The sequence below is a fragment of the Tympanuchus pallidicinctus genome, unplaced genomic scaffold, assembly GCF_026119805.1.
Source record: "Tympanuchus pallidicinctus isolate F22 unplaced genomic scaffold, pur_lepc_1.0 scaffold5, whole genome shotgun sequence".
Lineage (NCBI taxonomy): Eukaryota > Metazoa > Chordata > Aves > Galliformes > Phasianidae > Tympanuchus > Tympanuchus pallidicinctus.
The window spans coordinates 66,374,493-66,395,672 of record NW_026294769.1 but is presented as its reverse complement, the minus strand read 5'-3'; the positions used below and the strand labels follow the sequence as shown (position 1 = coordinate 66,395,672).

Below are 21,180 nucleotides of genomic sequence, written 5' to 3'. Positions count from 1 at the left end.
TCTGCTTCCACCTAGGCACCATTTAAAATGGGACTATTAGTGAGAAGAGCAGGGAGGAGGCTAAAATCCCAGCCCCGAACTACAGGAACGTTCCAGCCAGGCTCTCACCCAGCAGCTGGGCTGAGTCACCCTGCATGGGAGGAAGGCTTTCACCATCCATCGTGCCCCAACAGGTCGCAGCCATAACGGGTTCCTCACCGCTGGGCACAACCTAGAGCCGCCAGCCAGGGCGAGATCTGGTGAGAACAAGCCCTAGGGAAGAAACTCAGCTCTGCCCTGGGTTTGCAGCCCGTCTGCTAGGCGGTGAACCAGCCTCTGCTCCTCACCCGCCCTGCCAGACGAGAGCCGACCCACAGGGCGGGCAGGCATGCAGAGTCACACCCGTTCCCAGGAAGGTTCAATGCCACCGAGAGCCAGCACTGGAGCCAGGGTGCCTGCAAGAAAGAGGAGCAAATTGGTAATTTTTGCTTTGATGCTCTGCCGCTCCAGCAGCAAAGCCCTGCAGTGAGGAGGAAGATGAGGAAAAGCAGGAAGAGGAAGGCTGGGCTGCCAGGGCTCAGCCCTGTGCTCCTGCCTGTGCAGGCACGCGGGGCTGAGCTCACGGCAGGTGAAGATCACGGGAGGGAGCAGCAGCACAGCAGCGTCATCGCTGAGCAAGTGCCCGCCATTTCACAGCCCCGGCCGTGTCTGGCGTCACCAGGCTCACCGAGCTCCTCCACCCACCACAGCCCAACAGGCCCAGATACAGATCCGCGTCGGCCACGGCTCTGAAACTCGTAAGCCAGCGAGGAAGGCTGGCACCCGGTACCCGACTGCATCACGCGGCTGTGCATCACCCTAACACATCGGCATGAAGCAAGAAGCACATTCTGGCTTTATTTATTTTTCAACTCAGTAGAAGCTGTTGTTGTTCTAACACTGTTGGATTTGGGATCCAGAGGAAAAGAAGGTTTCTCCAGGCACACGGTCTCCAGCCACGTTGTATTTCCTGGCACTGCGGTGCTGCACAGAGGCAAGTTGTTCTGAAGGGTTATGTGGGTACAGGGCTTATTACGAAAGAAAACAAAAGACACGTGTGCAGGAAACTAAAAACCATTATCGACAGCTAAATCTGGGCAGAGCGCAGTGCCAGGACACAGAAGGTGCCCTTTTCATCCTAAAGAGGTTATGTTCCAGGAGACACTAATGTTTTTTATCAGTGTTGCCACTGCTGTTAGCTCAGTAATGATGTCAAGCATCACTCGGCAGCAACAGCAAGGATCTGGACCTTGCATTAACCACAGTCTTGATCTACCTCCAGGAAGCCAACAGTAACAACGGGATCAGAACAAATATAAAGATGATATGGTTGAAAAGATTTCCTGGTGTCATTCCTGACACTTGTATCCTTTCCCTTCTTCCACTCTTTAACTCTCCCCAAGAGATCCCAAAGCTCTTTAAACCTATTCCAGCCCTGGGACCACGACCTTCCTGATGGACAAGCTGCAAGGTGGAGAGGTGCCTGCTGTCCCTGCTAATACAACCTGCTAAGACTGAACTGTAAGACTTGTTTCCTTTATTTCCATCCCCATCAGAAAAGAGTTCTTTTCAAAGCCTGAGGAATGCTGACTTTGTGGAGGGAGCAAAAGTTCTCATAGAAGGAGGCAGAGGTGTCTGTTTTCCCACCCAGAAAATAAAATCATTGCCAGCAGGTGTCTGCAAGCACAAAGCACCATCTGGGTCAATGAGGATTTATTTCTTCTCCACTGTTCTGCTCCCATTGTCCAGTCTCACACTCTCTGTGTCCAAAGGAACTGGATCATGGTTAAACCAGTAAGCACCAGAATGGGAAAAGACAACAAACACAGTACTGCAACAAGGAAAATACCTCCTCAGACAACCACTTTGGGTTTAGGAGTGACCCAGCGATGAACTCCAGCTCTTCATTTTTCCTGAAATGTAGGGTCTGAAGGAGCTCCGGCTGTAGCCAGTGAAGAGCAGGAGGGTTGGGGCAGAACACAGGTAGGGGCTCTGATTTCAAACTGTCATGATGGGAATCATGAAGGCAAGGGAAAGAAGAGAGATGGAAGAGCTGCATTGACAAAGAAAGTCTGGAAGCAGTAGCGGAAGGTTTAGATTCAACAGCAAGAAACTTACTGGGGTCTTGCTGAAATCTCCACAGCTGTAATTTTTGTTAGTAACAAATAACACAGCCATGCCAGAAAGACCAACAACCTGGACATGGCAGTCATGTGCACCACATCAATCCTGCCTTCATATGGCTGCAATGTTCCCCAAATTCCCAGAGATTCCCCCATCTCTGCCCAGCCCAAGGCAGCACATGGCTCGGGCACGGACAACAGAAGTGCCCATAGAGAGTAGGACTCCAACTGGAGGACCACCAAGATCACAGAACCATAGAAAGATCTGGGTTGGAAGAGACCTCAAAGCCCACCCTGTCCCAACCCCCTGCTGCGGGCAGGGCTGCCACCCACCAAATGGATCAGGGTCCCTTTCAACCTGGCTTTGAACACCTCCAGAGATGGGGCAATCACAGCTGCTCTGGGCAGGCTGTGCCAGTGCCTCGCTGCCCTCTCAGTGAAAAAATTCGTCCTAATGTCCTACCTAAATCTCCTTTATTTTAGTTCAAAGTTATAAGATGAAGCAATGTATTTCTATTCTCCTGAATGCTGTGAAGAACTGCTGCTTCACAATCCAGGGCACTAAATGGGTCAAGTGGAGAGAACAGTGTTTCTCACCTTGCCACAGACACATGAGGTTACTGTTTGCTCTTCTTTAATTAATCCACTCGCTCTACTGACCCTGTGCTGCCCACCCATCCCCTCACATTCCTCATATTAATTCATTTGTCCTTCTCTCTACCTCCTAAACTATCTTGCAAATGAACAACTAAAGGATTATCACTGTAACAACTAAGGATGGTGTCCGAAGTTCACACCTCCTGAGAAGTCTGCCAACATTACCATAGGACTGGACAGGACAGGAGCAATCCACCAGTGATGCCCACGACCAAAAATGAATGTGTCTGACAGTGGAGCACGGAGGGCTACTTCTGCTTCAGTTCTGTCTGGATGAAGCACAGGAACAAGGCAGTAAAGAAGCATCTGAGCATCTCAACTCCATCCCAGTACACACCCACCAATTCACCATCATACAGACCTGCTGAGAAAGAGGGTTGAACTAAGATTTCCCAGTATCAGTAAGTGCAATTGCTATACTCGGAATGCATCCCAGCCTTGAAAGCATCACTAATTTAACCCTACAGGCACAACTCTCAAAGCTGTCTCCCAGCAGCACGCATCACTGGAAGTGCTGGTGTCCCCAGCTAGTGGCAGGACAGACTGACTGGGTTAGGCTGCATCCATCCTCACCAAAGACCCTTCAAGGCAGCACCCTTTGAGGACAGACCTTAAACAAAAACCTCCAAATATCTCTGGGGCTCACACGCAGCTGCTTCTATTACACTGTCAGCATGACTGTCTGTGGGCAGCTCACTCCTGGAGGCAAAAGCTGGAGCCACTGTGTCTCTGCACACACACACAGCTAGCAGGCGGCATTCACCTTTGTGGTATGGATCCGGTGTCACTGGTTTCCCAAACTTCCCAGGCTCTTTGGCTTCACATGAAACCTCAGCAGCAGGGCTGGAAGTGGTGACGGTGGCAGCTGGCCGTGCAGAGGACCGCATTCCTCCCCCAGGAACGGGCAGCACGCATAAACCAAAAAGCCGATTTTACTGCATCTCTCACATTCTTAACAAGCCAACAAAAAACGCTGCTTTTTGTGTTTGTTTGGTTTTCTTCCTTTCTTTTTTAAAGTGGCAGGGCTTTTAGGATCAATATTTGATTTTTAAATGCCAAGGTACTGTTAGATGTGTGTGGGGATGATTAATTTCAAGCACAAAGTATAGAAAAATAAAAAGGAAATACATTCCCCTGCACAATACATAGGAGCTATGCAATGACTGTCCTCCTCCTCCCTGCCTAAACTCCACAGCAAAAAGCATGCCTCCTTATCACCATCCAAGCAGTAGGTTAAAGCAGGGAGGCTGTGGGCTCACAGGACAAGGGACAGCCCCGCACAGACACAGCCACCTCACACTGACAGCTACTTTGCTCCTCCTGGCTCCAGTTCTTCTCCCCAGCTGCACTGGGAGGGCAGGCAGGCGGCCAGCTCAGCCAGGCAAGAGGTGCAATTACCATTAAAGCTAAGCAGGCTGGAGCAGGGGAGAGGAGAGGACTCCCCCTCCAAATGAATAGGTTTAATGCCACTCACATTCCTGCATTCCTCCACTGCCCTGTAGTGAATAAACCCTCACAACTGCTAAAAATGAGGCGGTTTCGGTTAAGCTGCGTGAGTGTGTGTGTGTTTTGTAACCTTACACCTTTGCAGACAGAGCCCTGCTATGTTTGTAATCTAGGAGCTGAGGTTTTCCAGAGCCAGCTCGTGTAACCAGGAGGAGACGTCAGCACATGACTATTTTATGGGAATAGGATCCCATCACAAGTGCGCAGTAATGGAATGGGAGCATGCAGAGGCACCTTGCTGTGCAGCACAGGTCCCTGACACACACACACACAATGCAAATGCTGATCATGTTACACTCAAACCTTTTCACTACCTGTATAGGTTTAGCTACAGAGAATTCAGCATGGATCTGGATGCACTAACAGTATTTGTTTGTTCACGCTTTTGCTGAAAAATGCAGTGGGTTTTTAACCAAAGGTCAGAATTCCCAACAATCCTGCCTTGCTCCTTTCCTATCTCCTCCTAATTCCCCAGCCCAACTTCAGAGCTCCCTTCTGTAGGTTTTGACCATGATCAAAGGAGGGAGTTCATGGTCCCTTCTACCTTCCCTTCACCTCCATCAAAACACACACCCAGCTCTTCTCCTCACACATGACCCAGAAACTTCCCTCTCTACTTCAGTTCAAAATAATGTCTTGGGACATCTTTTGGATGCTCTTTCATCCAGCATCCAAATCCACTGCTGCCATCTAAGCTTTTATCTCCCCATATCCCAGCCAACCCAACAACCCTTCCAGAGATGTAATATCTGTTTTCTCTATCCCTCTTCACCTTCTCAAAACTCCCCTTTCCCTCCCTCATCACACAAGAGCTCCTTAATGCTCAAGGCATAACTCAGGTCCTACACTGTTACCTGCTGCTCACTCTTACAGAATCTACTTCTTTGCAAGCAGATCTCCTGGGCCAATCAATATAAAACATGTTGACAGGAAATGATACTTTCTCCTTTCCTGCTCCCTTTCTTGTCTGGTAGGAATTCCCCTGATATCTGCCAAACAATCTCACAGACTTCATCAAAACTCTCTTTTGCCATGACATTTACAAGAAACGCACAGTAACTGTCCTGGTGTCCTGAGATGCATCTGACAAGATGATCAATATCATCCTGGCATTTTCATTTTACACTCCCATCTGCATGTATTCAACCACATCCTTCTGTCACTGTTCCAGACCATGACCTCCTTGGGGGATGGACAGTCTTTGATTCACCATTTGTACAAGGTGAATGTTGGAGCACAGTTAATGCTCCTCTTGTCGCAGTGGCGTGAATAGCATGTTTAACACTTATCAAGGTCTGAAATCCTTAGTACTATGTATGAATCCTACTTTTACAGCACAGAAAACGGCCCAAAAATCCACTCACAAAATGTAGCCAGGAGACCACAAGCTGCCTGATGGCATTTTCACAGTGCAATAAGAGCCTGCCTATACTTTAGTCAGATGCACTGTTGTTGCATCTGAGTATATAAAATGTCACATTTCTTCTCAATTAAATCACAGAACATTCCTATCTGTTGCTACGAGCATTCCTCTTGGTAGCACAGAAGGCATCCTATGGCCAGGAACACGTCAGGCAGCTCTGACACTGGCAATTCAGCAAAGTGGCTTCACAAGATTCTGTGGATGCTACTCAGCAGATGTACAGGTATCTTTGAAAAAAAACACATTCCTTGTGGATACGACTTTCCCTTGTCTATGTGTGTTCAGAAAGAGCTTACACAGCCAGTTCATCCGCAATGCTAAGGGGGATGATCATGCCCCACACTACTGCCAGTGCCACCAGCTCACTGCGTAATGAAAAACCAATAGTCATATGAGACATGCACTGCATCAATTTTTTCTTTATTTTTCATCCGTTATTTGAAGTTGATTTGAGCCAGCACAGAAAAAAGAGAAGCCAGGCAAAAGCCACAGAAAATTCACTAGACCTTAGAAATAGTGAGAGTTCTCTTACCATTTCTAGTGCTCCTTGCTGGGACTCAGCCCCCACCACTGCCAGCCTGCCCCATGCAAGAGGGAATTGCTTTGCTTTCCCCCCGTCCCACACTAGAGCCTCAGACGGAAGGATTTTTCATGGCTCAAAACAAAAAATTTTGCAAACACACACACAAAAGTGTTTCTTGGGCTACACTGTGTTTTTCGTCTTGTAATCACCTGTCCTTTAAGAGCTTTTGGCCAGAGTTGCTCCAAAGATGAAATCACTTTTCTCTGAGAAACAACAGGATTTTGCTTAGTTGGACATAAACAACTCCCTCTGTTTTATTAACACAATGTTGTTAAATTGCAGGCATTTTCAGCATCACTGTGATTATAGCCATGCATGTTCTATACGCCCAGTGCTAGGTGCAGCCAAAGGCAAGGTCTAGGACTGAGATGAGCAGATGAAGCAAGAATTTGACAGAATCCTAGTGGGATATGTCTACCTACACAAATTTGGGCAGACCTCGGCATGTTCCACTTGTGCTAAGGTCAACTGGACTCAATTCAGCTTAAGACAAAAGCCATGGAGCCACATCAACACAATGCTCTGCCCAAGCTTGTATGTACGAGGTGCGTGCTCTGGGCAAATGGCAAGCAGACTTTCATCCTGTCTTCCACAACAGTTCCATGAGAATGGGAGGGTTATAAACCCACTATGGACCCAATAGGATCCAGAAATTCCACAGCAGACATAACCAATAACTACTAGAAAAAAACAGATTTAAGTGTACATCACTGCCCCATTTGAATGGTGGCTTTCAAGCTGATTGCTTTGGGAACTTTACAGAGATCTGCATAGCATACCATACAAGTTCACAGAAAACAACTAAGAAAGGCAAGCTTATTGTCAGGAGGCTTCCTTTTCCTCGAGAGGAACTCTCACTTCCACAAAACTAGATAAAAATATTTAGGAATCCATAAGGTGAGAATGGTGGAAAACCAGTTAAAAGGTGTATTTGGAAGATATATAATGAAGGGAAATCCACTGTTGGGTGGCAACAGCTGCTTAAAACTCAACTCAACCCAACCCAAACCTCCACAACAACAATGACATCACTGCTATGGTTTGCAAGGAATAGTTTATTTAACAAAAGAAGAATTGTTCACAGGGAATTAAGTGAACTGAAATTTAGCCATCACAAAAATAAATGTGAAAGCACAAAAACTTTAAGATCCTAAGCGATCATCAAAAAGCAATGCCAACATGCATTTCTTATAGGAAGGAAAACAGCCATTTACTGCACCGCCAGCTTCCCTGTGTACAGATGGCACCTGGACATGCATGATGAACCATCCCAGCAACCACCAGGCTCAATCACATTTAGCTTGAGTGCCTCAGCAAATACATGTGAAGAAAGCATACTTCTATATGTACATGGGTGACAAGACAACCACACACTGAAATAAAAGGAGATGATGTACTGGACTTTTTCCATCTGTTGAAATAAAATTATACCCTATGCTGTGCTTATCTGTGGAGAGTTTTAATTCATTTCAGTACAGCTTGAAGGGCTGTTCCAGTTTGGCAGGATGCTTGCAAGCAGCTCATCCTAATGGAACAATTCTGATTTTCCCTAAGGATTTCAAGCTGCCTCAGATGAACAGTAAAAACTATTCTCAGGTATCAAACATATTTATTTTCTCTCTTTTCAGAAGGAAAAACATGTTTTGCTACTCCCTGCCTCTGCATGAACAAGCCAGCTAAGAAAGAAGAGAAGACAGCCACTTAATCTAGGATAAGAGGAAAGGAATACATGCAAGAAGCTTTTAAAATTGCACAAAATGCACAAGTGAAAGAACACTTGTGAACAGTGAATGAAGAGAAAAAACAAAACGCCCTTTGAAATGGTCTGCAGAAAGAGCTCCAGCATCAACCTGAATTAGGGACGCTATTCTCCCAGCTTAGTGCTCTCCTCACAGTGTGCTGCGCATCCCACGCTGCGTGGCCCAGCAGCCAAGCCACTGTGAGACATGTGCCCCATGAGATGGCTCAAAGGTACAGTTTGGTGGCTTGCAGCTTGCACAGTGTCAGTGTGGTGATGCAGAACGAAGCCAAACTGATGAGTTTGGTGGAAAGACTTCATGAGGCACAGGCAACCAGCACCCAGGAATGCACAGCCTTGGGGCAGGGTGTGGGGACATTTTGGTAGGGACGAGTCAGAGCATGCAGCTCCATCGGGTCTAGGTAGGTTCTGATGGCTGGACTTGCTGGACTCTCATCCCACAGAGAAGCGCACATCTGACCTGGATCAAAAGCACTGTGGGGCCATCCCATGGTTCCAGGAAGAGGTTTAATGGTCATGAAACCCCAGTCTGCAAAGGAAATGGAGGTGGGAATTATCACAGTTCCCTGGAAGGAGGTTCACATGGAGGAGGAATGAGACTGTCAGTAGCTGCTGTGGTTGGTTTCCAATCCAGAATACTGGCAAATGGTGGGTGTAAAGAAATTACTGAGGCTCCAGTTTTGTGGTTTTCTGCTGTCTTCTGTATAATGCAAGTTTGAGTATTAAGACACACAAAAAAAACCCCATAACAAAACAGCAAAACAACAACAACAAAAACAGCCAAAGTACAAAGTCATAGAATCATAGAAGTGATAAATGCCTCATGTTTCCAAGAAACAGTGCTCCCAAAATAAACCATGCACGGTCTCGTTGCTAACTCAACATTGCAAAGAAATTTATTCACCAGCCAGAAATGAAATAAATTCATTATTCCCCACACCTCTTTTACTCTTTACTTCTCAATGAGATGCTGACTTCAAAGGGCAGCAGGAGCCATTTGGATGCTAATAGCATCAAGCATCTGCAATCTAAGAAATAAATTCTTTCCTGGAATCCACACCCCCACCTAACCCACCCCCCTCCTCATGCTCTTTCACCCAGTGCTTGCAGATCCACCTTTCCCAGGGATGGCTCATGTATTTCAATATCCTTCTCTGGACTTTAACCCATCTAACTCCTCCTCTCCCCAGCTCCCTGCCCTGTAGGCACTGAAAACTGCCTGAGGCAGACCTCCATACACTTCAATGTTTGATTTTTCTATTTTCCTTCAATACTGTCATTGGAAATTGTTTTGGTGGAGTCACAGCTGGCTTAGTTACTGCTTCATCTATCTGAAAAATTACACAAGTATCCTGCAAGGCTGTGGAAGTGCATCATGCCAATCCAAAGTGCTCAGCACCTCATTCATATGCTCCCTGCTTGAGTTTCAGCCTCTGCTTCACCACTGAAGCCCTCTGCATCACTGCAAGCAGTTCTTGCTCGCTCCCAGCCCTAATTTCCCAGCTATTAGATGGGAGCAGCCAGACTGGAGCCTGTTGGTAGGGACAGGGTGAAGGCTGCACCCACGAGTCTCACCGGCGCTGATGCATTAGGAAGTGCCTGCAATGCCCAGCAAAACCATGCAGCTCCTCTTCAGCTGGGCAGTGTCAGTGACTTCCATTACTGTAATTATACAAGGAAAGCAAGTAAAGGGGGGAGTTCATGGGCTGCCAGATCCATCAGACTCAGTCTGCTCCCATTTTCTGTTTCTGGACCAAATGCAGACACTGAGACCTAACACTTTTCACTCCCAGCAGTTTTGGCAGCTTTGTTGCTCTTCTGCAACATGACAATAGGGAAGAGCCTTGGATCCAACATCAACCAACCTTCCCTTGCAAATTCATGTTAAAAAAAAAAGTGTATGGAGAGGTGCTGTGCAGCCTCAGCTGAAATGCAGCTATCTTAGCATGAAGAAGGAGCGAAGGTGGTCAGTGCTGAGCAGGAGGAGCACCCAGTGCTGAGAACCATGAGGTGCATGGAGACAAAGTGACATGCCCATCACCCTTCTCATTCCCACATCATCCCCAGGAGGACTTTATTCGATGAGCTCCACCCCAGAGCAAAACTAACTGAAGGAAAAATGTGGATTTAACTAATCCCCTTCACCAAAAGCTCTCAAAGAAGAAGCAAGTGGTAAATGTGGATCAATTCTGAACTTATAAAAGAAGAGGCTCAGTCACGTTAAGCACGTCTTCCCTGCAGAGCTCACCCAAAAGCAGAGCTCACCCAAAAGCAGAGCACACCCATAGTTACATACATGCAGCAGAAATAAATGAAAAGAGGTTTCCCACTCCTTTAATCAGCCTCTAACTCCAGCTGCTCGGTAAAATGGGACAGCTGCTCAACAGGAGCCCTGTGTGAACAAGACGAAGGTGCAATGGGCATTTTTGTGGAAATCTTCCTTTTTACAACAAATGTACCTTTGAAATCAAAAGCAGCCCATGGGAAGACCCGGGGAAACCTGAGATAACAGCAGTCATTCAACTGACTGGTGTGATTTTCAACAAAGCAAAGGCAAAGCATTTAAACTCAGTAAAAGCACACCTTGAAAGTCGTAAGTGAACAAAAAGTTAAAGAAGCATGAAGCAGAAAAACTTAGTTATTAATGGAAACAGAAAAGGAAATGGAAAGAGAAATGGAGAAGGAAATGGAAAAAGGGGATGGCAGCTCTTCACCCAACGCACCACTGTTTTTAACAGGCCACAGGAGCATTTCAACACCTTCCTTCAAAAGACAACATTTATTTAACTTACACAAAACTGTGAGCTGGCACAGACTTGCTGTCCCCAAGCCTCTTCACAACTCCTTGTTTTGCCACACTAAATCCCAGCTTTTTGTGTGCAGGCGCCTCGTAGGAGGCTGTGGTGAGTGGCAGGGCTGGGGCTTCACCCCAGAAATGGCACTGTGAGGAAGGAATTCTTTACACAGAGAGTGATGAGGCACTGGGATGGTTGGCACAAAAAAAGCTGTGGATGCCCCATCTCCTGAGGCATTCAAGGCCAGGATTGATGGGGCCCTGGGCAGCCTGAGCTGGTGGGGGGCAGCCCTGCCCATGGCAGGAACTTGATGTAGAGAACCTGCTTTGGCAGGGGGATTGGACTCAATGACCTCTGGAGGTCCCTTCCAACGCCTACAATTCTGTGATTCTGTGATTCTGTGATGATTTTTATGTCCCTTCCATCCTAAGCCATTTTATAATTTGACCACTTTCTGTAGAATCTTCCCACTTAAACCATTCTCTGGGCTTTAAGTGCCACGGGGATGAGCACCAGCAGCCTGCTCCACATCACCAGACTGTTTGTGGTTTTAAGTTACATGCTTAAAGCAGAAAGGGGAAAATCTTCACTGAAAGACAGAAAAATTGGAGAATGAGCTGAAAGCCCACTGCATATTACCAACCAATTCGGAAAATGTCAAAATACGAGGTCTGCAAGGCTGTGAGTGCTAAAACAAAGTGAGAACACGATGCTGCTCATATCACCCCTTTCTAGACACCTGACAGGATAAATTCAGTCTCCCTCATGGCATGAACATAGTTTTGCACCAGCTGAGCCATGAAAGTCAGAGTAGGACGAGCCCTTCTCTGGGCCACCTGAAAGTGGAGAGCATCTCCTCCCTGCCCAGGGCTGCTACCAGGATGATGTAGCGGTTCCAGGGCAGCCTGGGGAGTTTCAACAGCTACTTCAAATGCAGCTCACTTTGAGTGGCAGATAAACATGAAAAATACAAAATCAAGTTGTAAAGTACATCTAAATATCCTAAAACACAGGACATTGAAACATGGTATTTCAGCATCAACAAAGTGGGAAAAAAACGTCCACTCCCCCCATTCTTGTTTTCAAAACAGATCATCCACCTTATCAAATTAGAACAGTGCAAGCATTACCACTGACTGGCCTTCAACTCTGCAAACTGCTGAATCCCAGGACAGATGAACTGTGGATCTGCCACTCCCCTGCATGTACATGGACATCCTACCCTGTAGCATCCAATGCCACCCCATACCATGCCATGCCATGCCATCCCCTGCTATCCCATCCCATGCCATGCTGTCTTGTCCCACCAATTCCATCCCACCTCACAGTACGCCTCCAGTCTCAGCACCTCACCCTAAAACTCCTTTCTCACCCCCTTACCCACTCACCGCAATAAAGCTGAGCGAATTTCAGCACAGATTCAGCAGTCCATATTTCCTGATGATTTTTGTGTTTATTACTGGCTGTGAATTTCTGGCTAAGTCAACAGCTACAGTCATTGCTATTACACGTTGTCCTCAGTCTGAGGGCTATTTTTGCCCATGGTAAAAGAAACTGCAGTTCCTTCTGATTAATTCCACAGAAATGTCCATTGCTCAGACAGGAGTCTGCAAAGCCGACTCAAACTAGTCATTGAATTACTTTAAAACAATTAATTTTCTGTGGATTAAGATCCTCTGGCAACCCAAAATATCCTTCCAAGGCTTTTATTCACTTTTCACATCATTTTTTGTTCTGTTTTTATTGTCACCATCAGATTTAATCACAAACAGACCAAAAACAGCCAAACCAGTCAGCCCATCATAGTGTAACTCCAAATAACAGTTTGTTCCACCTGAAGAAGGACCTACTCAATTCCAGAATCAGTTCTGCACACACTTCAAGATTCACTTTGAAGGAATAGATGCCCACCAAGCAGATGCAGGACTTCAAGCAACCCCAAAGGTGCCCCATCCAGAAGACAATGAACAAAACAAGGCGATTTGGCAAGCAGGGTACTTGGATGGCACATGCCATGCTGCAAGCACTGGATGTCCATCCTCACCAAGAGGAAGTTTCATTATGTCACTGCAAGCCACCAGGACCCAAAGGACTCTGAATCAGACGTGGGGCATATAGAAAAAGCCAAGCTTGCTAAGCAGAGATGCACAGTGCTCCTTCATGCACCTTTCTCTCAAACTTCATGAAATAAGAAAACAAGGCTTCCGGTATTTCCACCATCAGCAGGTACTTTATAGGAAAAAAATGCCTGTCTTGATGCTTAAAAGTAGAAGCAGAGTCAGTGCAACCCCACAAAACTCCCCATGCAACACCAGAAATGCCTTTTCTTTTCCTTTCCCTTTTGTTGAAACATCATTTGAAGCAAAAGCCCTGAAATGCAGTAACCACAGAAAAGCAAATTACAAAGTGAGCACACAAAGCACATGATGACATTTAAAAGTGAGGTTGCTCTTACTCATTTGTATTTCAAAGGCCAGGTTGACATAAGACATTTTTCCTGTTACAGCTTTGTCTATTAAGGGAACAATAGATATTTTTTACTGTACAGCGTTAGCCAAAGCCTTCCTGTAGGTGCAGCTGCAGTGACATTCAGATCTCGAGTGGAGAGCTCCGGGTCTGACCTGGGAAAGCCCTGCTAGGTCTGATAGAGCCCACACTAGTCTCAGAAGGCTTACTCATGTCCATACACTCATCGACCCTTCCGGAACTAGCTATGGCTTGGGTGACTGTGAAGCTGAAAATGTTGAGCGTTTCCTTTCCTTCGGCAATTTCACACTGCTGAAACCTTTTCAGCTTCAGCAGAGCTCTCACTGAAAAAGGTGACAATAAGTTAAAAACCTCAGGCTCAACGTTTTGACACCTCTGTGGCCTCCACCAAACTGTAAGGACTCCTTTCTTTACAGAAAAGAATATGTTTTGATGAAATCAACAGTAACAGCCCCAGTACTGAGGAAGAGGACCACAAGTGCTAATCTGATTAACCGGTGGCAAGCTGTGGTGCTCCTCAAAATAAGAGTCGCATCTTTCTGCAGTCCAGCATGTCCTGGTTTCTGCTGGGCCATTTCTTCTGTTGCTGAGAGTGCTGCAGAGAGCCAGGGATGTTTCAGTTATTAGTTTCTTTGTACTGTCCTGCCAGTGAGGGGGACTGCGGGGGCAGAAGGAGCTGGGTGGGGGCAGAACCAGGACAGCTGAGCTACACTGGCCAAAGGGATATTCCATACCATATGGCATCATGCAAAAAAAAAACTTGAAGAACAGTGGGGAGTTGGCTGGGGGGGTAGCAGCTGTTCAGGGGACTGGCTGAGCATCTGCCAGTGGGTGGTGAGCAATTAATTGTGTTGTGTATCGCTTGTTTTGTGGTTATTTACTATTATTTTTTTCCTTTTCCTTTTCTGTTTTATTTAATAGTTTTATCTTAACTAACAAGCTCTGTTTTGTGTTGTTGGGTTTTTTTTCTGATTTTCTCCCCCATCACACTGGGAAGGAGAGGTGAGAAAATGGCTACGTGGAATTGAGCTGCCTGCCAGGTTAAACCACAACACAGCAACTTGATGTAAAATCAAGGTAAAATTGAACACACTAAGGCCCTTGTATGAGACTCTGATGCTCTGCTTAGACATAACACCTCCCTCAGCTGACAACCTCAAAACTGGTAGTCAGGGTACATGTCAAATTTGGTTGTAATAATTTCATCCTTTTATCCTTCTTTTGTCTTGAAAGAACTAACCCTGCATGTCATACCACAAAACATACCTTTTAAAGTACCTATTCTCAGATTATCAAACTAGAAACTCCACAGCTTCTTGAAAACCTTTATTTGCCTACAACAAATACACTTGTCACAATTCAGCTGGGCTGGCATTTACATTATGCAAATACATAAAACTGACATGGTCATGGCAGACCAGGTCTGTACCTCCTCTGCAAACACCATCTCGAGTCCTTAAAGACACGACAATGAAACAAAGGTCATTAATGTCCATGAAATAGGAACAACATCTTCTGAACAGAACCAGAAGATGGGTCAGTCAAATAGCCATCATGCTCCTTGGGCTCCTTCAGGTTGGAGTTGACCACGAGGGATCATTTCTCCTCCATGACTTGACCTTAGGGTTAAATCTGGTTCCTTTTCTGCCCCAAGAGCATGTTGGTGCTGTTGGATTCCTCTTCCCCTGTTATTAAGTTGGAGCATTAAGGCCCTAGCACCATCCAAATCCATCCCTACCAGATTACCTCAGAAGGAAATTTTAGTTTTCAGTTGTATGCTACCCAAAGCAAGGCAAAATGCCATCTTGATGCCAATCCATTCAGAATTACTCATTCAGAAAGATGTGAGGTGGAGGTCAAGAAGGAAGAGAAGATGGCTGTGCAACTTAAGTCTTTTTTTTCTAGAAATAAGGACAATGGGTGCAGTGACAAATAAAGACAGTGACAAATATTTTCTTCCATTCACTAGACTTAATGTCTGTCTCACAAACTTTCTGAAGCAGTCTCCAGTGACACAGGCCATCATTCCAGGAATAGCTGACAGAGAAGTAGAAGTAGCAGGTCATAAAGGCACCCCTTGCCTTCATACAGCAAGAGTGGTGGATGGTTCACATCTTCTCTTGCCTGGGAGAAGCAATGGTATCATTTAGGGATGAAGGGAAACAAACTGGGACAGGTCACAGAAAGGTCTGGCAATGGACTCGACACATCTGACCTGACACCCCCATCACAAAAGTGAGAACGATTCCCCTCTGACACTGCAGACAAGACAAGCTTGTATAAATCACATACAGTGATGCATGTGTGCACAGAGCTATATATGATATGTATGAAGTGCACACCAAAATAACACTAAGGAGTACAGATGCCAAAGCAGGGATAAAATTAGCTTATTAGAGAAGGGGCAAAATCTTATAAGATCATGGAAAAAAAAGCCTATTTTGAACAGTAATGATCATGCTTCAAAAATAGTGGATATTCTTGGCTTGGAGCCCCACGTACCGCAACAGACGATGATCACTCTGGATCTTACAAGAGAAAAATCAGCCAGAAGGTCCATAGCAGATATCCCAGGAAAAAAAAAACAAAAAAAAACAAAAAAAAACAAGGACTGCATGTACTGGGGTTCTGCAGCAAATTATTTCCTTGGCATCATACAGTGTACAGTGTGTTGTCAAAGCAGCCTTCTTCTGAAATGCAATTTTCTTAAAATCAGCAGCCCAAACATGGAAAAAATAAGCAGAAGATTGGAAATAGTTTTCAAAACCCATTCTTTTAAGGTTAATTCTGTATTAACTACACAGAAAGCAATGTTGGCAGAGAATGCCAGGATGCCATCCTTGAGAATTAACCCAGATAAAGCAAGAAAGTTAATAATGTCAAATGAGTACAAACTATACTACAATAGTGCTGCATTTAGCTCAGTTACTTCACAAAAACCAAGATAAGGTGCAGAGAGGCCGCAAACAAAAGAAAATGGGTCAGACAGTTGTCAGCACCTGTAACCTGCACTTGGATGATGTGCCTAAGGATATCAAAGGAGGCACACCAGGTCTAAGAAGCATTTAGCAACACTACTATAAAGATGAGGCTAATAAATACAAGGTAGAAGTAAGCTGTAGTAAAGGATATTATGATATTAACCAATAATTAATCAGTTTCAAATGATGACATTAATTACATTAAGCAATAATAAATGCAAACTATAATCAGAATTGGCACGCCCAAAACTTGTGAAGAACACCCAGATAGGGAACAACAAAGCCCCTGTTTGAAAAGACGCGCTCTGCCCCTCTTATGGGCATTGAGACTTCTATTGCAAAACTTGGAGTAAAATCCCTCTCAGGTACTTTCTGAAGACAATGTGACACCTGATAACCAAACACAGCTCTGAGTGTAATCCTGCCAGTTCAGTTTACAGCACAAATTTTCATAACTTCCCTGTCCTTTTTGCTGCCATTTCACTGGATTACTTGGTCACTGGCACAACGGATAAATTACACACACATGGTAATTTAATATCTCTCGCCCACAAGCAGTCCAACTGATAGCTTGAAGTGAGGTGCTGACCTTGGTTATCCTACCTTCTTTATTCCTCCTGCAAGAAACCACAACAAAAACCTCAAGTGAAGTTGTCCTAATCTCTCCTGGAGATATTGATTTCAGCCTGATGTGAGCACTATTTGAAGTTTCATGAAGGGAACATCGTACATAAAAAAGCGTGTGGTGGTGTGCAGCAGTAAAATTGCTTTCAAAACTTAAACTCACCAGTTCACTGTGAGATACCCAAGTGTGTGCACTAACCCCTGGCATGCTGGCGTTTTCTGAGATGTCGCCCATGGCTAAGATGAGCACAGCCTGTGATGCCTAACATAGACACCTGCCCACTGCTGAAACCGCACAGCAGCTCCAAATGTCCTATTCATACTCTATTTCCAGAAAGCAAGGAGTTATTACTAAACTCACTTTATATACAAGCAACATTAAGGAATTAACAGGTATGGTCATCAGATGGTTCAGGTTTATGACTGCTGTATTATAATGTTTAACTGCCGTGTCCAGCCAGAAGACATGGTTAGAATGTCATAAAACACATAAACATGACATTGCTGTGATGCTACAGAAGCAATAAGCAGCTAGCTCTGATCATAAATGCAGACAATATATGCATACGTTTCAGTACTTCGTCTTGCATATTTGAAAAAAACATATATTTAGTGTTAACTAAGTATATGAATCACCCACTTCACCTGTCAGAAAAGAAATACCTATGTCAGTCATTCCTGAAGACCTCTGCCAGACCCTGCATGTGAGACCCAGATGGTCATACACACAACCCAGTTCCCAAACCAGAATGGACTGCTTTGCTTCAAGGGCTCCTCCCAAGCACCACCGCGTTCTGGCTCCAATGATGGTGAGAGCCACTGATGAAGAGCAGCTGAACATGGAGAGCAAAATGCAGTGAGCTGAAGGAAGACAAGATGGAACAACGTCAGAGTTTATTTTTTCCAGATTTATAGCAACTGCATCCTGAGAGGATGGAAGGCCTCAAAACTTTTCATCCAAAGTTTTGGTGGTGCCCACATGCGCAAGGATGAAGCAGTGTGTGGTTGTGGGGCTGTGTAACCTGCTGTTCCCTTCACAGGATCTGATCTGGGCATTCACACAAACATTTGTAATCCCATGGGGTTCCTTTAGAGAAGCAAAAATGCCTGAAATAGGAAAAAGCCCAAGTGTTTATCATTACATCCTGCACATATCAAATGAAATCAGAAAGGGGAAGGACCAACACACAGAGCCAATGAACATCCAACCTTTGTGATGAAGAGGCAGCATCTTGGCCTACAGGGATGCTAAGGAAATGCTTGTCAACAGCAAAAAGTTAGACTGTAGCACAATAAAGTCATCACTGAGCTGAGGTTGGGCGCATTACTCTGCAAGACAGCACACACAACTGCTGACCACTGTGCAATAAAAATACAACAGGAAGAGCAAGCAAGGAGGGAGAACTGCCATCCATGGGTAAGGGATTAGCCAAAAATGCTTGCTACAAGAGACAGGTGCCAAAATCACAGCATAAGCATCTACTTCATTAAAAGCATGAAGACAGAGCTTTGGTGTAAAATGTGGGCAGGGCAGAAGGAAGACAATGTGGGAATTGCTCAGCTCCTCTCCTGACCACATTCAGTATTACCATGTTGTCCAGGAGGTCTCCAGCTGTGCTATTATCACAGAATCACAGAAACACCAAGGTTGGAAAAGACCTACAAGATCATCCAGCCCAACCATCTGCCTATCACCAATAGTTCTCACTCAACCATGTCCTTCAACACAACATCCAAATGTTCCTTGAACACCTCCACGGTCGGTGACTCCACCACCTCCATGGGCAGCCCATTCCACTGTCTGACCACTCTTTCAGAGAAGTATATTATTCCAAGCTGACGACACGGGTGGGATTCCATCCCATGACACGTTACCACTTTGCTGGGCTAGAGTAACAGATTAGCTTTGTGTCCCGTTGCAGTGTGAAACATAGACTCATAGAGACATCTAGACTGGAAAAGACCTTGAAGATCACAGCTAGTGATGAGTTCTCCTCTCCTCTCAGCCTCCTCAATTACAGACTAAACAGCCCCAGTTCCCTCAGGCATTAGGCAAAGTACAGCCTAAAATCTCCCGCAGGTAAGCTTAAACTAATTGCTACACTGTTTTTGCAACAGCAAACAGGCAGTAAGCTTTAGTAGCTCACCGCTGGGCCCTGAGCCCAGACTGCATTGACAGAAGATTTTAAGCTGCTATGTGCACTAGGGTCAGCGTTGACTTATCTCAGCTATTGCAAAACCTGAAGAAAGCTTCATCCAGGGCCAGAGAGTTATCGTTAGCAGTTACTCACTACTGAAAACGCCCAAGGTTGAGCACCCAGGCTCCTCAGGGACCCAGCTCCCAGCCAGGAAAGCAGACACAGCCCACCCTGTTGAGCAAGACCCATCTCCCAGCCTATCTGTAAACAACTAGGCCTCTGGGCTCAGTCTCTTTTTGGATCTCTGTAAGATCTTTAGGTTTGAAAGGGTCTCTTGAGGCAGGACTTGTCCAGGTTTCTGGAAGAGGCTACCAAATGATCAGCTTACACATGCATATTGCTCAGGGTGGAGGCAAACTTAGTGGCAGAACATGGCATTCCAATGGCTCCTTTTATGTCTCACAGTTCATTTGCATCCTTCTCTGCCTTCAAGGCAACTCCCAGTCCACCGAACACCTGTTTTTAGCCCCCAGAAAACAGATAAAAAATCTTCTTCTCCACCCAGCCCAATGCACGGTCACGGAATCACAAAATTGCAGAGGTTGTAGGGGACCTCAAGAGATCATCAAATTCAACCCCTCTGCTAAAGCAGGTTCCTTACAATAGGTCACACAAGTAGGCGTCCAGGCAGGCCTTGAATATTTCCATAGGAGGTGACTCCACAACCTCTCTGAGCAACCTATTCCAGTGCTCCATCACCCTTAGCAAAAAGTTCATTTGCATGCTTGTGTGGAACCTCCTATGTTCAAGTCTTAGGAGATTGCTCCTTGTCCTACTGCTACGCATCACCGAGAAGAGCCTGGACTCATCCATTTGCCTCCCACCTCCCTTTAGGTATTTATAAACATTAATCACATTCCCCCTCAGTCCTCCAAACAGATCCAGATTACTCAGCCTTTTCTCATGTATGAGATGCTCAACACCGTTTATCATTGTGGCCTTCCTCAGGCTTCTTTTAAAACATCCTTGTCTTTTTTGAACTGGGGAGCCCAGAATTGGACACAGTATTCTAAATGTGGCCTCACCAGGGCAGAACAGATCACTTCCCTTGACCAGTCCCAGCACAGTTGCCTGGGGAACACCGCTACTTACAGGCCTCCAACCAGACTCTGCACCGCTGATAACAACTATCCTTCTTAATGTTTACCAACTGTCCCTGAGACCTATAAACTCCTCCCTTCCCCACCACTTCAAGGAGGCTGCTCATTTTATGAAGGAGACGAGTGCATTCTCCTGTTTAGGTGCTTAAGGAATCCACAGGCCCTCAAATCCCTGCATTCCACCAACCCCAGCAAAGAAAACCTTAGAAGACAGAGAGAGAGCCTTGCACAGAAGTAGTGGCCTGGCATGGGCTTGGTGACCCTGCAACAAGGAGAGGGCAAGAGGTCCAAACATCCAAGCCCCAATCCCCAACACTCTGCTGATGATGAAGGTGTCAGACCAGAGCAAGCTTTCAAAAGTGGAGGGAAGGGAGAGGAAAGCCAGCTGTTATGCTGGATGAACTTTATCTGAGAAAAGCCAGCCAGATTGAGAGCAGCCAAGTGAAAATGAGGCTTTTCATTGAGAGCCACTCATACTGCAGAAAGCACCCAGCTCCAGTTAAACACACCACTAGAACATGATGCTGCATATTCCTTAAGGTAATTGTCACAACTACACAGACTCAACTTATCCCTGTTCTCTGGATGGAAAATTGAGGCATGGCTTGTGAGCAAAGAGACCAGTGGCAAAAGCAAGCAACTGACCCAAGCCTCTGGAACTCTTTCTGGTCCTAAGGTGTATGGATGGAAGGAGAAGATGTACACAGCCCCCATTTGGATGGGGTGAGAGCTCGGTCAAGGAGGGTGAACCATACAATCTTAGTGATTCTTTTTCCTTCACTATACAGACACTCTCACATTCTCTCTATTCGCCAACTTACAAGTGAACAACAGTTACATAATGCAGCAAATTATGTATTTTCCTTGATCTCAAGTGAGAATCTTGAAAACGCATCAACATCAGTCCCCTTCTCAACACAAGGCAA

At 45.6% G+C, this 21,180-nt stretch overlaps 1 long non-coding RNA gene across 7 annotated transcripts in view; it reads right to left on the bottom strand.

Annotated features, from left to right (window-relative positions):
- Nucleotides 1-7,345: 7,345 nt before the first annotated feature.
- The window catches only part of LOC128091567 (uncharacterized), a 78,364-nt gene continuing 64,529 nt past the window's right edge, over nucleotides 7,346-21,180 (bottom strand). For 5 of the 7 annotated variants that reach the window (XR_008211458.1, XR_008211452.1, XR_008211456.1 and 2 more), the window contains one exon: nucleotides 7,346-15,475. This is a non-coding gene — a long non-coding RNA (uncharacterized LOC128091567). The remainder of the gene's footprint in view (nucleotides 15,476-21,180) is intronic. The other 2 variants (XR_008211454.1, XR_008211457.1) reach the window with 1 other exon arrangement.